This window comes from Pteronotus mesoamericanus, unplaced genomic scaffold (assembly GCF_021234165.1).
Source record: "Pteronotus mesoamericanus isolate MK-2021 breed Mesoamerican mustached bat unplaced genomic scaffold, CSHL_Meso_final scaffold_54, whole genome shotgun sequence".
NCBI classification, from domain to species: domain Eukaryota; kingdom Metazoa; phylum Chordata; class Mammalia; order Chiroptera; family Mormoopidae; genus Pteronotus; species Pteronotus mesoamericanus.
The window spans coordinates 37,766,807-37,781,492 of NW_026555321.1; the positions used below are offsets into that span (position 1 = coordinate 37,766,807).

The window sequence follows — 14,686 nt, forward strand, 5'->3', positions numbered from 1 at the left end:
CTGGCCCTCCAGTGTCATGCTGCCATGTGTCTGCCCCAGGACTCAAAGGGTCAGCACTCATTTCTATGCACGTGGATTGGAACCTATTGCTGGGGATGTGGAAGGGGCAACATTGTGGAGAGAAGGCCAGAACAGGAATCTGGAGGAGTTTGACATTTCCAGTCTCTATCTTCCTGCCTCCCTGTACTCATTACACTACACAGGTGCATACACACATATGCACATTCTTTCTCTCCTTTCCAAGCAGATGCAGACTCCTCTGGCGTCAACTAGACTGAATGAGGAGACAGCCACTCCCTCTACCTGCTCTTTGGCCCAGTACTGTGCTTGGCAGTTACAGCAGACCTATGAGGAAATACGCTGTGCTTTCCCTGGTTTTATTTTTTTGAGATGAAGACCTAAAAATATTCCACTCTATAATTGGCTATCCAATCAGCCATGCAAATAAGCATTGTGCCTGAGCCTATAGGAAATGAGGCAAGAGGCCTGAAACTCAGATGCATGCCAGCTTCGCGTTTCCTTTCCCTTTTTAAAAAATGTGCTTGGGATCTGAATTTGGGGGTTGAGGGAGGAGGTTGTACTGGGTGGGCTTCCACTGAGGCAGGCAGTGGCCACTGATTATATGTACACATGGTCAGTTCAGGGCAAAGAGGGTAGGATTTGGTGTCACAGGGGAGTTTGGAGGTAGTGTTACTGAATATAGTTGGGATAATTTGACTTACTATGTCTTGAACATCTGTTCCAGCTTCTGGGCCTTTCTTCCACATGACGCCTATGGCCCCCCAAGTACAGCTGCCAGGAATGCCCTCTATCCTCCTTCCTGCTTATCCAGATCCTGCTGGTCCCTCAGGACTAGCACTTACATGATGCTGTGAGGACCAACCATACATAGTGACTGTTGCCTCACAATACGCCTTGTCTGTAACAGAACCAGCCATCTCCCCATCCCTCTGTCCAGTGCTTGTGTGCACAGAGCTCACTGTGCACTCTGTCATCTCCCCTGATTCTCCTCAGGCCTCTGATATCAGTGGACGTGGTGGAAAGGGGGGCAGAGAGAGGTAGTCCAGTGTTTGGACTAAGAGCTTTAGAGTGTCATACTTCCCACTTGTGTGTGACCTTTGTTCAGTTGCTTTGCCCTGTAAGCCTCAGTTTCCTCATCTATAAAACACTGAAGATATGCTCTGGCTGGTGTGGCTCAGTGGACTGAATGCCAGCCAGCCTATGAGCTAAAGGTTGCTTGTTTGATTCCTGGTCAGGGATTATGCCTGGGTTGTGGGCCAGGTCCCCGGTTGGGGGTGTGCAAGAGGCAACTGATTGATGTTTCTCCATCCCATCCCCTCTCTCTAAAAATAAATGTCTTTAAAACACTGAGGATAATATTTCCAGTTACATAGGGTTTCAGGTTATCACAATTGAATGACATATTGCCTGTAAAGTACTTAGCATAACGGCAGGTTCGGTCAGTGCTCATTAAGTACTAAGTATTATTATTATTTATAATTTCATAGTTGAGGAAAAGGAAGCCTGGGGAGGATGCAACTTACTCCAGTTGCACAGTCAGTCATGGCTACGCAGCGAGGACTGGACTATTCAGTGCTGGCTGTAAGCCTAGGCCATGCTAGACGTTGGGCTGGACTAGTGACTGGTACTGAGCGAGGGGTGCAGCTGGAAAGAAAGGATATTTGCATGCGAGCACTCACTGCACGAGAGGTGGGTGGAGGCAAGTGCATGTGTGAGGGAGTGCACTTGACCCGGAGACAGAGCAGGAGGAGAGTGCCCGCCCATCATTTTCACTAGGATGGGCCAGGCTCGTAGCAGGTGCTTGGTCCTTCTCTGGAGAAGAATGCCCAGAAGCCCAGCCACGGCCCTAGCTGTGGCTCTGACCTGGGTAACCCTGACCAGCTCCTGCAACCTCTAAATCACAGGGGTGACCCTGTGCAGGAGGGGGCGGGCCTCTGGAGACTCGCCGGCTCTCATGGGCTTCGGTTTTGAGGTCTCCTGGCAGTTGCCCTCCACCCTGCATGTGTCTTGCCTCAGTCGTGCTTTTGGAGAACGGGGTAGAGAGGTGAGAGCATGAAAGGTCTGATGGGGCTGGCTGGGAGTGGGGGTGCCAGGTGCTGGCAGGCTGCAGGCAGTGTGTGGCTGTCCTCAGATGGCCGGGCCGGCTGGGCTTTGCAGGAACACAGCTTGTGGACAGCCTTGATTTGTGCTGACGCTGAAGGACTTCCCTGGCAGCCAGATTTGCTGCTGTTGCTACTGCCTAGTCAAAGTCAAGAGAGAGAGTTGTAACAACAGGCATCATGCCGTGCTGTCTCTCAGCTGGGCTGAAGCCTCTAGCGTCTGGTTGGCCACAGGATAAAGCTTCTGAGTATGGTGTTCAAGGCCCTTGAGGTACTCTGGCCTCTGCTTTTCTTATATCACCTCTCACTCCCAGGCCTCAGGCCCAGAATTCATGCTGCAGCCACTTCAACTGTTTGCTGGTCTCCAAATATACTTGAAACACTGATTTTCACATAGGCCATTTATTGTCCCTGTCCTTCGCCTGTACACTCTATTGATCTTTGGGCTTCCAACCATCCCTGCTCAGATGTCTTCCTTCACAGGCTGCCATCTGTCAGGTCATATACTCTAGTGGTTCAAATGTTGGCTTTGCTGCTGGGTAGTCCAAATTTCAAATTAGGGCTATGTTGTTCACTAGCTGTGTGACCTTGAGTGAGTCACTTCACCTTGTGGACGGGCCTTAATATCATTACTGGTGAAATGGCATTAACAATTCTGCGGTCATAGGCTTTTGTGAGATGATGTATCGATATTTATGGTGGTTTGCAAGAGGCAACCAAGCAGGTCGTCACAAGGTGGCTCTCACTGGCATCAGCTCCCCTGTGTTGGTTCATATTTGTTTCACCAGCCAACTCCCCTCCTTCCAGGTGGAAACAGTGCCTGAGAAGTATTGATATTAGCATGACAGCAGATCCAGTCAGGGTACAGAAACCACACCAGCAGAATAGGCACCCCGCCCTGTGGCTCTCTTTGCATTTGCTCAAGCCGTATCTCTCTGGCCCTTAGAAACATAATATTCAGAATTGGAATTAGTCATGAAAAATTCTCCATTCTCTCCCCTTTCATTTTTCTGTGAAGATTATAGTTTCAGGTTATTTCCTAGAATTAATTTGGCAAACCTTGTGAACGTTGGTAATGTGCCTTGGACTGGAGTGATAACCTGCATTCTTAGACGGGTGTGTATTTTCCAAGTACCTTTGCTGGTGCTGACTGCCATGGCCTTCATAGTGCTTGAGGTGGCTTAAGGGGGCTCCAATTAATTCATGATATCATTTTACAGAGGACTGGGGTTCCAGCCCTCATTGTCCAGCTCTTCTAAGTTGGATATGAACTTGACCTTTTCCTCTGAACTTGACCTTCATCCTTGCTCGTTGGAAGGTCCGTGGAGGATCCCTTCGTAGAGCTTGCCTAGCCCACCCATCTAGAGTGGAAGGCTTCCTTTTGATCTGCCTCTCTCATCAGCGTGGGCAGAGCACTGCGCAGGTACAGAACGAGATGATGTGGTTTCCTTCTAGAAATTTATAGACTCATCATGGTGGATAGGATACATACATCTTTACTGAACAGGTAGTTATTGACTGTCTGCTTTGTACCTGGCACTGTGCTGGGAGTTGGTAGTATGGTGGTAAACAGAAAAAAAATGTCTCATAGGCTTCTAGCTGTGGGTGCAGGCAGTTTAATTGGGAAAGAGATAAATAATCCAAATAGTTACAGAGTGTTATAAGTGCTATGAAGAAAATTTATGAAAACTTAAATAGCAGTGTAAGTGGAACACAATAAAATAAGAACACACCAAGACAAATTATAGGTGCAGCATGTATCAGCTCTGGAAAGGCCCTGGTCCTGCCTCCCTCCCTTTACGGGAGAGAAGTCCAGACTGAGGGTGGGGTGTTCTGGCAAGTGGGTTTTCCACAGATAGTGTGTGTGTAGGGGCCTGGAGGAGGGGAGTGGGCTCTTTTGAGACAGGTGTTGAGACCTGTAATTCCTTTTACTTGAATCCAGTTCTGTTCCCTCTTTTAAAGTACAAGGAGACCCCTCCCCCCAAGATAAAACTTGCACTTCTGTGGTGTGGGAATATTTCTTCCAGCTGAGAATGTCCTCCCGCCTCCAAGCATTTGCAACCCTGCTTTTATATAAGAACTTGGTTTGCATCCTACATTTTGGGGATAAGTAGATACACCTGAATTTGAACTACAGAAAGGACAAGTTCAGGGTTTGGCTTCTGAAAGATTCCACTGCTATGTAAGAGATGTTAGGAACTTTAATATCAGGGGAGGGCTCAGGGCAACAGAGGGGTGGGGGGCAGGGTGTAGGCCCTGGGCCTGAGGAAGGAGAAATACTCCCCTCCCACAAGGGCTAGCCATCCTTTGCTCTAGGAGCACAGCCCCAGAACATTGAGAACGAAGCAAGAAGGGCACTTCCTAAATGAGGAGGAGACTTTATACAGGTGAAGCTTGAAAACATGGGTTAGGGGTGCTGACCTCCAGTGCAGTAGAAAATACTTTTTGACCACAGCTAATGGGTTCCAGGACACCCATGGATACCAAAATCTGTGGATGCTCAGGCCTCTCCTGTAAAATGGCATAGCCAGGGAGAGCTCCAAGGAGATCACCTAAGTGTGTCCAGAGCCAGGCCCCTTGTTTTTCCAGCTCTCGCACAGCCGGGATGGCAGGGGTTGGGAGGAGAGGGACAGCAGTGATGAGGCCAAGTGCGTGCCCCTCAGCAGTTGCCATGGGAGAGGAGAGCGATGAAACAAACCAGGGTAATAACACAGCTAAATATACTCCTGTGAGGAAAAGAAAGGACTCGGGCATAAGCAAGGTCTCTGAGACAGGGAATAGAAAGCAATAACTGTAAAATGAAAAACCGATACAATAGACATCATCAAAATGACAAACTTGTGCTTGTCAAAAGATGCTGTAAAAAACTTGAATGAGCAAGCCATCAATGGTAAGAAAATATTGCAGAACACAGAACTGATGGATTTGTTTACAAGGAACTGTAAAATATTCAAGTAGCTCAGTAATATAAAGACAAACATTTCAATTTTAAAAATTGACAAAAGGTATTACAAATGTTTCTAATAGAGGATATAAATGGTCAAAAGGCTCATGAAAAGATGTTCAGCATTATGGTCATCAGACAAACGCAAGTTAAAGCTGTAATGACTTGCCGCTCTCCACCCACCAGAGTGACTAAAATGAGCAAAGAGGATAATGCCAGATGTTGGTGGGGGTGTGGAATAAGCAGGGACTCTTGCACATGGTTGGTGGGACTGTGCAGTGGCACAAGTCTTTGCAAGAACCTGAGGCAGTTTTTATGGGGACTATTTTATTCCTGGATATTTACCCAAGAGAAATGAAAACATAACCACAAAAAGATTTCTGCACAAAAGATTATAGTAGTTTTATTCATAATACAAAAAAATCCTAGAAACTATATAGGTGTCTTTCAGTAGGAGAATGGATAAACTCATATAGTCATAAAAGGGAATACTACTCTGCAATAGCAAGACATGAACCACTGATGCATGTGGCATTGTTATGCTGAGTGAAAGAAACCCTTCATAGAAGAATAAATAACTGTATGAGTCCATTTATATACAGTTCTTGCACAGGCAAATAGTGGGGGTGACTCTCCTCACCACAGTCAGATTTGACTGTGGTGGTGAGAGTCCAAATAGTGGCTGCCTCTAGAGAATGTGGGGTGGAGACTGGGTGGGAAGAGGCTTGGCCGAACTTTCAAGGTGCTGGTAATGCTCTATATCTTGATTGGTGGGGGGTGGGGGGCATGCATTTGTGAAAACTCCTTAAATAGCACACCTAAGAATAATGCATTGCCCAAACTGTAAATTTTACTTTAAAAAACTTGTAACTAGGCATGCTTAAGGATTTAGGGATAAATTATACAGAGTGTACTTAAAAACAAAGTGCATTGATGGGTGAATTGAAGGGTGGCTAGATGCATGATAAACCACTCATAGCAAAATCTTAATTGTAGAATTTAGGTAGTAGATATATCGGTGAATTTTTTTCAGCTTTTCTGTGTGTTTGGAAATGTTCGTAATGTAATAAATATGCTCAAATGGAGGATGCGAGTTGCAGTAATATGAACGAAAAATAATTGTGATTTATTGCTTATCTTGTGCAACATTCCACTAAAATCCGCCACAGAGGCCTCTGCAATATAGCTGATTTATCAGAAGACTCCTTCCGTCCTCTTGCTCATTTGCATCACCTGGATACCTTTGAGTTAATTTTCTCTGCAAAGCTATGAATCTGTTCCCGCCATTGAATGCGTTTCCTTAAGTGCTGAGTGATTGCGGTAGCTTTAGAATTGTTGCTTTCACTGTCTGTTAATTTGCAGAAAAACTAGCAGAAGGAGATTGAGAAACAGTGACTGAGGAGATTCAGAGTTCACTAAATAATCTGAAGTATACTCAGTGACTGAAACAAAGTTCTAGTGTTTCAACAAAGATTTAAATAGAAGATGAGCTAGAACATCTTTTTTCCTTTGACAACAGTTACCTGCCCGTCGTGCAATGGTGGATGTTACGTATAAGAGTTCATTTTAACTTTCAGGGCCTTAGACAAAAATACCGGCGACATTGTTCAAGTTAGCAATGTCAGGCAAGCCTTTGAGCGGAGAGGGGAGGTTATAAACCACTGTAGATAATCACAGAATGAACTGAGGACAGAGATCAGATCAACACTCATTCCTTTTTGCTTTCCTGGAATGAAGTCAGAGCGACATTGTCGTCATTTTTTATTTGCAATGAACCTAATTTTTGAACTTAACTATGTGATAATCAACACAGGAAAGGCAAACCAGAAAAAAGGAGAATTAGCACATGGCTAGTTTGTCCCTGCATGAGAATGCAAGCAACAAAAGAAAGAAAACTTTTGCCCTTCTGACTGGTCAGGTTCACTCTGCCTTTCTCTGGCCCAATGTCCTTCTGCCTTGCTGAGCCTCTCCCCACCTGCAGATGGGTGTGTGTGTGTACTTTCCTATCCCTCTCCCTGGCAACCCAAGCCCAGCTAAAATCACCATTTGCAAATGTGTTCCGGTGTTTATCCCCCATTATATGGTGCTTTACTTCATAAGGACTCCTGCGAAGGTACTCTGCTGTATCACCACAAGACCTTCGTTGATATTGGTTATTCCTGCTATATAACACAGCGGTGCTAGAGCTGTGGCCTTGATGGGATCTGTCATTGGAAATAGAATTTCTCCAAGGGACAGCACGTTCCCCAGGTGATAGACCTGAGACTAGACTTGTCCACGTGGTGCTAGTGGGATTGTATAGGGACACCATGGAGATGGGTGCCCTTGTTGCTACAGTGAGAAAGTCTAAAAAACCCAAAGCATCCTGATGGCAGTGAAAATTGCAGTGATAGACCTGGGGTGTAATAAAGCAAACCAAATGCTATATTTTTATAAAGAAATGGAGAGGGAAGGGGAGAAAAGAGAGCATGTCCTTCTGCAAAGGACTCAGAGTGGCTTGTGTGTTTCTTTCATTGCTTTCAGTCCTGAGTAAAGAGGGCTCAACTTGTCTGAATTGCTGGCAATCAACAGAACTCAGTACAGTGAACTATACTGAGTACAGAGCACTCAGACAAAAGGCCACATTTCAGTCATGTCTGGGGCGTGACGTCCCTGCATTGAGGGCATTGAGAGAGTGCCCTGGAAGGACCTCTGAAGGGCAGTGGGGGCAGCTGGGTGCCGGTGCAGGTGAGAGACACCCTAAAGGCTGCCCTCCCTGCATTTGGCAGAGCCACCTGGGTATAAACGAGTCCTTGGCCATGTCTCCACTGTATGTATCTCTGCACTTCCCTCTTGGAGGTTTCGATGCACTGCCTTGTGGTTCTCCAGCACCCGCACGTGTGCCTCTTGTCTGCAGCGCTTCTCTTGAAGACAGTTGTCTCACCCTCCATATCGCTCTTAGCTGTGAGAGGGCGCGGGGCATCAGTCGCCCCTCCAGGAAGCGTTGCAGCTCTGGGACATGGGCGTGTTCTCTGCACCAGCCCTGTGCTCTGCCCGCTCCCAGCACTCCATCTCTCTGTGTTGGTGCCCTGCTTTCTGATACAGTCAACTTTAGAAGTAAACGTTTGTTCACTAACTGTTAAGTGTCCGTGTGTCAGGTGTAGACAAAAGGAATTTGCTACGGCCACAGACTCTTTGCGATCACCCAGATCACCCAGGTTTCCATGTGACCTTCAAATCTGTTTGAGTTTGCAACAAGAAAATAAGTCATATGGTGGGGTGGCTAGTTCCTGGTGATGTGTTGTTGGGGGAGTGTGCAGAGTTTGAGGACCCCTGATGCAGGCAGAACCTGGGGACATATGGAGTCACCTGATTCTGCTCCCTACCTTCGGAACAGGAGGAGAGTCAAGTGAGAAAATTCACAGACTTTGTCAGGGTGGAGGGAAAGAGTTTTGTTTCTAGTTCTGCTTTGGATTTTTCTAGATTAGCTTAAAAATTGTAAACTGACCTATGAGATCCGCAGAATGGGTGGGATTCTGGAGCGTGAGAGTCTGAAGCTCACTGACTTCCTCCTGGGTAAAAGTGGGCTCAGCAGAGATGTTTTCAAGTCTGGACTCTGGCTGGCGCAGCGCGGTGGGCTTAGGGTGGTCCATACTCCCTCGGGGTCGGAGGTGAGAAGGTGGTCGAGACTGATGGCCAGCCTCCAGGAAGGCCTGCTGTAGAGGCCCTGATCTGGAAATAGCTTAGAACCATGAGTGAGCCTGAGTGTTTGGGGACAACCTGGCCACACAGGGAAGTCCTGATTGTTAAAACCAATCAGAGGAGGGGAAAAGTGGGCGTGCACAGCAAGTGATAGAGACAGTTTGCACAGAAGAAGGGAGAAAGGGAGCCAATGGGGGAAGGCTGAGTGGCGAAGTGGAGAGCGAGAGGAGGCTCTTAGGGAAGCCCGCAGAGGGAAGACCTGTAACCTGACCCAAGGCCCCGAGCCAGTGCCTCTCATTTTTTTTTTTTAAAAGTGAAACATGATAAAGTCACACTCAAGTGTCATTGGGTAGTAGGATGTTTCAGTGTAGTACTGTCTTGGTTCATGTGATGGATGAATTTTCTCCTCTTTCTGAGGCTCAGTTTGCCCAAGCATATTTCACAGGAGGAGCTCACATTTTCACATGAAATGGCTTGATGTCTCAAATCACTGCCTCCACCTGTGCCATGGTGGCCCTCCCTTCCCCATGACATCCTGGCAGATGCTACACCTTCCCAGTCACTTTCAGTTACTACACTTCAGCGTTGTAAACTGATTTAGGGGTCCCCCTCTGCCACTGCAGGAAGGAAGTAGGCTGCTCCCTCCGTGACCCTGTCTCCTCACCATTTGCTGTACCACATTTGCTGCGTCAGCTCTGACGCCCCCTTTTTCAGCAAAGGGAGGGGGAATCAAGCAAAAGAACATAAACCATTTTACCTAACTGCGCATACCTGAAAGTTCCTTCCTGGCTGGTTTTGCAGCTGCTCTAGCTAAAACTGACCAGGTAACAGACCCTCTGTGTGACAGGTATCCACATGCAGACCCCCCGTGGGGTCTGTGGAGGCTCCTGTGGAGGGTCTCTCCTGACCTGGGACATGCGGCTCTGGCTCAGTTGCTCTGACCCTTAATGCACAGCCTGTCACTAGGGTGACTGATCTCTCATGGTGACCAGTCCCCATGGGTGAGGTTCCTGTTCAAGCCCAGTGCCTTGTGGGGTATGCTTGGCTCCCAAGAAGCCCATAGGTCCTTCCCAGGCCAGTGGACAGCATGTGACTTTCTTGCCACTTTGCTTTTTCCTGTCCAGGAAAGGGGAGGGGCAGTTTCGGACTGTGGCCAAAGCAGAGAGCCCTGGAGGGATGTGGTGTTAGTTTTCCTTGTTGTGAGCATGACCATCTTTATGATTCTCTTGTGTCCTTGTCACCTGGATTTAGGGAGGGGACATTCCCTGCAGTCTTTACAAGACTGACGGCCTGATGACTCCCTGTCCCTCCCTCACCCTTCACTGGGCTGTGGCAGGCCGTTGATGGCAGCAGGCTGGCTTAGTAAGCCCTGGGTGGGGAGGTGTCTAGTCCTATTTGTTGGTTACTTAGAAAATGGGGTCCCGAGTCCTTGTTTTCAGCAGGGAGGCCCGTCTTCTAATATCTGGGTAACAGGGAGCATCTCACCCAACTCCTAAGTACAAAATAAATTTTACCCTCCCCCACACTGCCTACTTTCTCTGCACATGTGTACAAGTGTCAAAGGCAGTACTCATGCCCTTTATTTGGGGGCTTTTCGTGGTTTTTGTGTGCTCTCTGTGATGCTGTCATATGCCAAAGTCTGAAGATAATTTCTTGTAGAAGGATGGCTGTTAAGTCTTATTTAAGACTATGATAACCCCCCACCTTAGAGAGACCTCACACGCTGCTCTGGGGCTGCCGTTTGCCCACATCAACGCTCACAGACCAAATCACAGTACTTCCTAACCTGGTTCTAAGGGGTCAGTGCCACGGCACGTAAGGCATTTTGCAGAAACTATTATTTTAACTCATTTTTACAGTGGCTGTAGGATTTTTATACTCTTGTAGGAACTTTGGTTAAATGCAGAGCAAAAACTGAAAGCTTCTTTGAGGATAAGGGGACATCGGTGTCCTTCAAGGTCTTTTAAAAAATATTTCCTAATGGCAGTTTCTTTTGTGCCTGTTGTTCTGAATTGTAGTGTGTGCCTCCAAACCAGGCTGAGGCAGTGTGTGACTGTGCATGTGTGTGTTTGGAAAGGCCTCAGTCGCTGTAATTTTAGTGCTTCTACATTTTCACAGGAAGCAGTAAGAAGGGACTGGCAGAACCTGTTTTTAGAAATGTGTTTGCAAAGATTTGCTAGTATCCCACACATAGCTATTAAGCAAAAACGTTACACCACTCATCTTAGAAAGGTCGGGGCTGGATAATTACTAGCATTCTCCTTTTCCTTTTCTGGCAGGGAAGCAAAAGCTAAGAGCAATCTATCTCATGGGCATTAAGGGTCCAGAGCAGGGGTCAGCAAACTTTTTCTGTGAAGAACCAGATAGTAAATATTTTATGCTTTGCAGGCTGTGAAGTTTTTGTCACAGCTACTCAACTCTGCTGTTGTAGTGCAAAAGCTTCCATAGGCAGTGCATGAACAAATAAGCACACTGTGTTGCAATAAAACTTCAGTTACAAAAATCTGGCCAGTGAATGAGATCTGGCCTGTAAGCCATGACTTGCCAACCCTGGTCTACTGAGGAGTACCCATTTTGAGTTGTTACCAGTGGTCTAATCTAGCCCAAGAAGGTAGCTCTGCTTTGCCTGCTTACCCTTATGCCAACCCAAGTCTTCTGCAGCCGACCAGGAACTAGGATGTGAGGTTAGGCTGGTTTTCAATCTTCTCCTAGAAAGGGTTCATCTCTGCAGAAGTTTATGTAGATTCCCAAGAGAGAACCTTATTCCCCTTTACCTCACATGGAGCAGATGCTCAGAAACTGTATCAAACAGAACAAAATATAGAATGAAAGAATTCCTGACAATTTAAAGGAAATCATGGTTTAAGTAAGTCAGGATTTAGCAGTGGGCACCCCAGGATTCTGGGGCTCTGATCGGTTGGGGATGTCCACCAGTGGCTGCCATACTCCTTTCCCTTGTGTGATACTGTGCAGGTCTTTCTTGCTCAAATGCTTCTTCCCTCTGTTTCTCACTCGTGCTCACATACATTGCCTCCCTCCCTTTTTTGCCCTAGTTCCAGCACATAATATTGCTGCTACCAACACACACACACACACACGCGCGCGCGCACACACTTTTTTGCCACTCTGGCACATTAAGAGGACAGACGTGGTGACAGAGCATTCAACTTTGGAAAGTTTGCTAACATTAAGCCCAAGTACATAGATGGCGGTGCTTTGTGTTCCAACAGTGCATCCCAAGTTGCCATGATATTTATTTACATACATATTCACTGCTGACTGACAATACATTTGCACTCTATTATGCAGTTTTTAGAAACAAATTCATGGCGAGCATTGTCAGATGCTAGACCTCAGATGGGAACTGAGAACAAAGTGAGCCCTGTTTAGTCTCTCTGGCCTCCCATTGTACCTGCCTTTATATCCGACCTTAAAAATTGGTTATTCTAAGAAGTTAGTTATAGGGTGACTCATTTAAAAAGACAAACACGTGTCAAAGCTTATTTTGACTTAGAATATATAACTGGACATTTATTTGCCAATCTTTTGGAGGAAGGCCAAAGGCGTTTTCTTTTTCTTTTTCTTTAGTATGATGCATCTACTGGTCATAATGCCCATTGTTTTTCTTGCATAAACTACAGCTATTTACCTACGGTTTCCAGTTGTGTTTTATTTAAAAATACAATAAAAGTACATGAGAATAAAGCTGAGAGCAATTCTAAAAGTTTATGGTTTTTCCTTTATCTTTTGCTGTCATCTCGCCCATAGCCAACTGAACAACAAAACCCTTAGCTGCATTCCTTATCCAGTACTTCCAAAAGATTCAGTCCTGTTTTCATGGAAACAGCAACTCATTTTACACTCAAAGCTCATCACCTCAGCAGTATTCAGTTAAGTTAGGTAGTTCCAGCAATAAATCCACGAGATATAAACTTGGGAACAAACATAGCCAATTCTTGGTAGGTATACGACTCATCTGTTGAACAAAAATGTATAAGCTTTCTCGAAATTAACCTAGGAACCACGTGAATTCATTATGGTATGCACATTGGTCATTATCTTTTACCTAGAAGGAACAAAGAGAATATCAGTTCATCTTACCAATTGGTTAAAAGGGCCTCAATTTAAAGAACTTCTGCTGTATTAGAAAAGAGGTCAAGGCCTGAATTTCTGCCCTCAAGTCCCAGGATAATAACAGCCATTTATTGTGTGCATACTATGCTCTGGACATTGCATGTTACCTCGTTTATTCTTTCAACACTTTCAGTGATTAGGAAACCAAGGCCCACAGAATGAAATGTGTGTGCAAGCTTCGGTAGCTGGACGGCAAGGGAACTTTGAACCCAAACTGCCTTCAAATTCACTGTGCTAACCAGCTCGGTCATCCAGCTAGGGTTCAGTTTTTCTTCTGGTTTAATGGATGCCTGGTTGTTTTCAAGTGGCAAACGAATGGAGTATAGGCCCTGAAGAGGAGATACAGCCACTTGTGTTCTAGAACCCATCTCTTTACCCTTTACTGACTGTAATGAGGGTTAGTCTTACCTCACGTCTTTTTTCTCTCTCTGTGCTCTCATATATCTGGGCTGTAAGAAAATATGCAAGACTGGATGTTACAGTTGAACTATTTGTTCTGGATTTGGAATTTTTTTTAAAGTTTGGTATTTGAGCAGAATCACAAGTTGTAGAGAGTAGTAATTTCTAGACCGTTGAGGTCTGATTCACCAATGTAATGCCGTAATTAAAGGAAAACCTGTATTTGTTTGCTCTCTTTTATCCTAACTCACTAGGATGTTTTATAAATAATGAACCTAGATATTTAGAAAATAGTGGCGATTTAAATTTTTAAGCTTCTATGGGTTCTTCATGTTCAGATGTATCAAAGTTACCCTGATGATATGAGTTTGCCTGAACGCTAACTTTACAGGGAAATGACTGTGGAAAATGAACCATACTGACAAATAAAGGCAGCTTTAAAATAAAGGGTATAGAAATTAAGCAGCTTGCCCATTCTCTTTGGAGGTACATCTATGAAATATAGAGCTCCCGTGCAACGATTTCAGTTGGTCACAGAGTGTTAATGAATTTTGAATTGAGGCAGTTATGATTAAACCTGTTGGGTTTTTCAACACTAATCATTATTGAAATGATGATTGATCTTAGCGATCATAAAACCATTAAAAAGGCATCTGTCTGTGCCCAAATTAACAGGACGGATGCCGTTTTGAGCTTTAAGCTAGCCAAACAGTACTTTAGTGGTTGTGATTTCAAGGTGCTTATTTATTTATGGTCTTTCTTATGTTTTTCTGAGCCTCCAGTACTTTTTCTTTTTTTTTTGTCATAGAATACAAACGGTGTTGGCAGGGGGAGGCGCTTGATGTGCCCCTTTGGGCCTTAGCATCATGGCAATGTCAAGTGAGGCTGAGAATGATTTCTCAACTTTGCAGAACCGTGCCCTTGATGGATAAGAGGTCCTCTGCCTACCCCCGCCCCAGAGCTTGTGGGGGCCCTTCTGTGGAACATTCACAACCCAGCCACGTTGGTGACAGCCCCCACTGTGTTGAGTGCATTTCCCGCAGTCACTGCTAATCCTGAACTCCCTGAGGTTGGTGGTGGTGTCCCCACAGAGAGGACGGAGAATTTCAGTGCTCTGCCAAGAGGGCAGGGCAGGCCATGATTTGCACATGTTCTTTATCACCCACAACCTGTGCTTCCTTAAAAGATTGTTCTTTTGGGAGATCACTTCACAGTGAAGAAAGATGAGGAAAGAATTCATCTCACTCAGTGAAAAAAAGACACAAAACATGCTTTAAAACGACAGCTTCAGGTGCTGTCGAGCCTGCCCAGCTGAGATTCAGCCGTGTATCCTAGCTGGCCACCTTCCTCATAAAGCCCCTATGTAAGAGGAGCCCCTTCCCTCCCTCATGGCTCCTTGTGAATTAGG

General features: G+C 45.7%; 1 protein-coding gene across 2 annotated transcripts in view; it reads left to right on the plus strand.

The window, feature by feature from the left end:
- Window positions 1-14,686, plus strand: part of CACNA1D (calcium voltage-gated channel subunit alpha1 D) — a 304,169-nt gene that overhangs the window by 124,521 nt on the left and 164,962 nt on the right. The window lies entirely within an intron of this gene.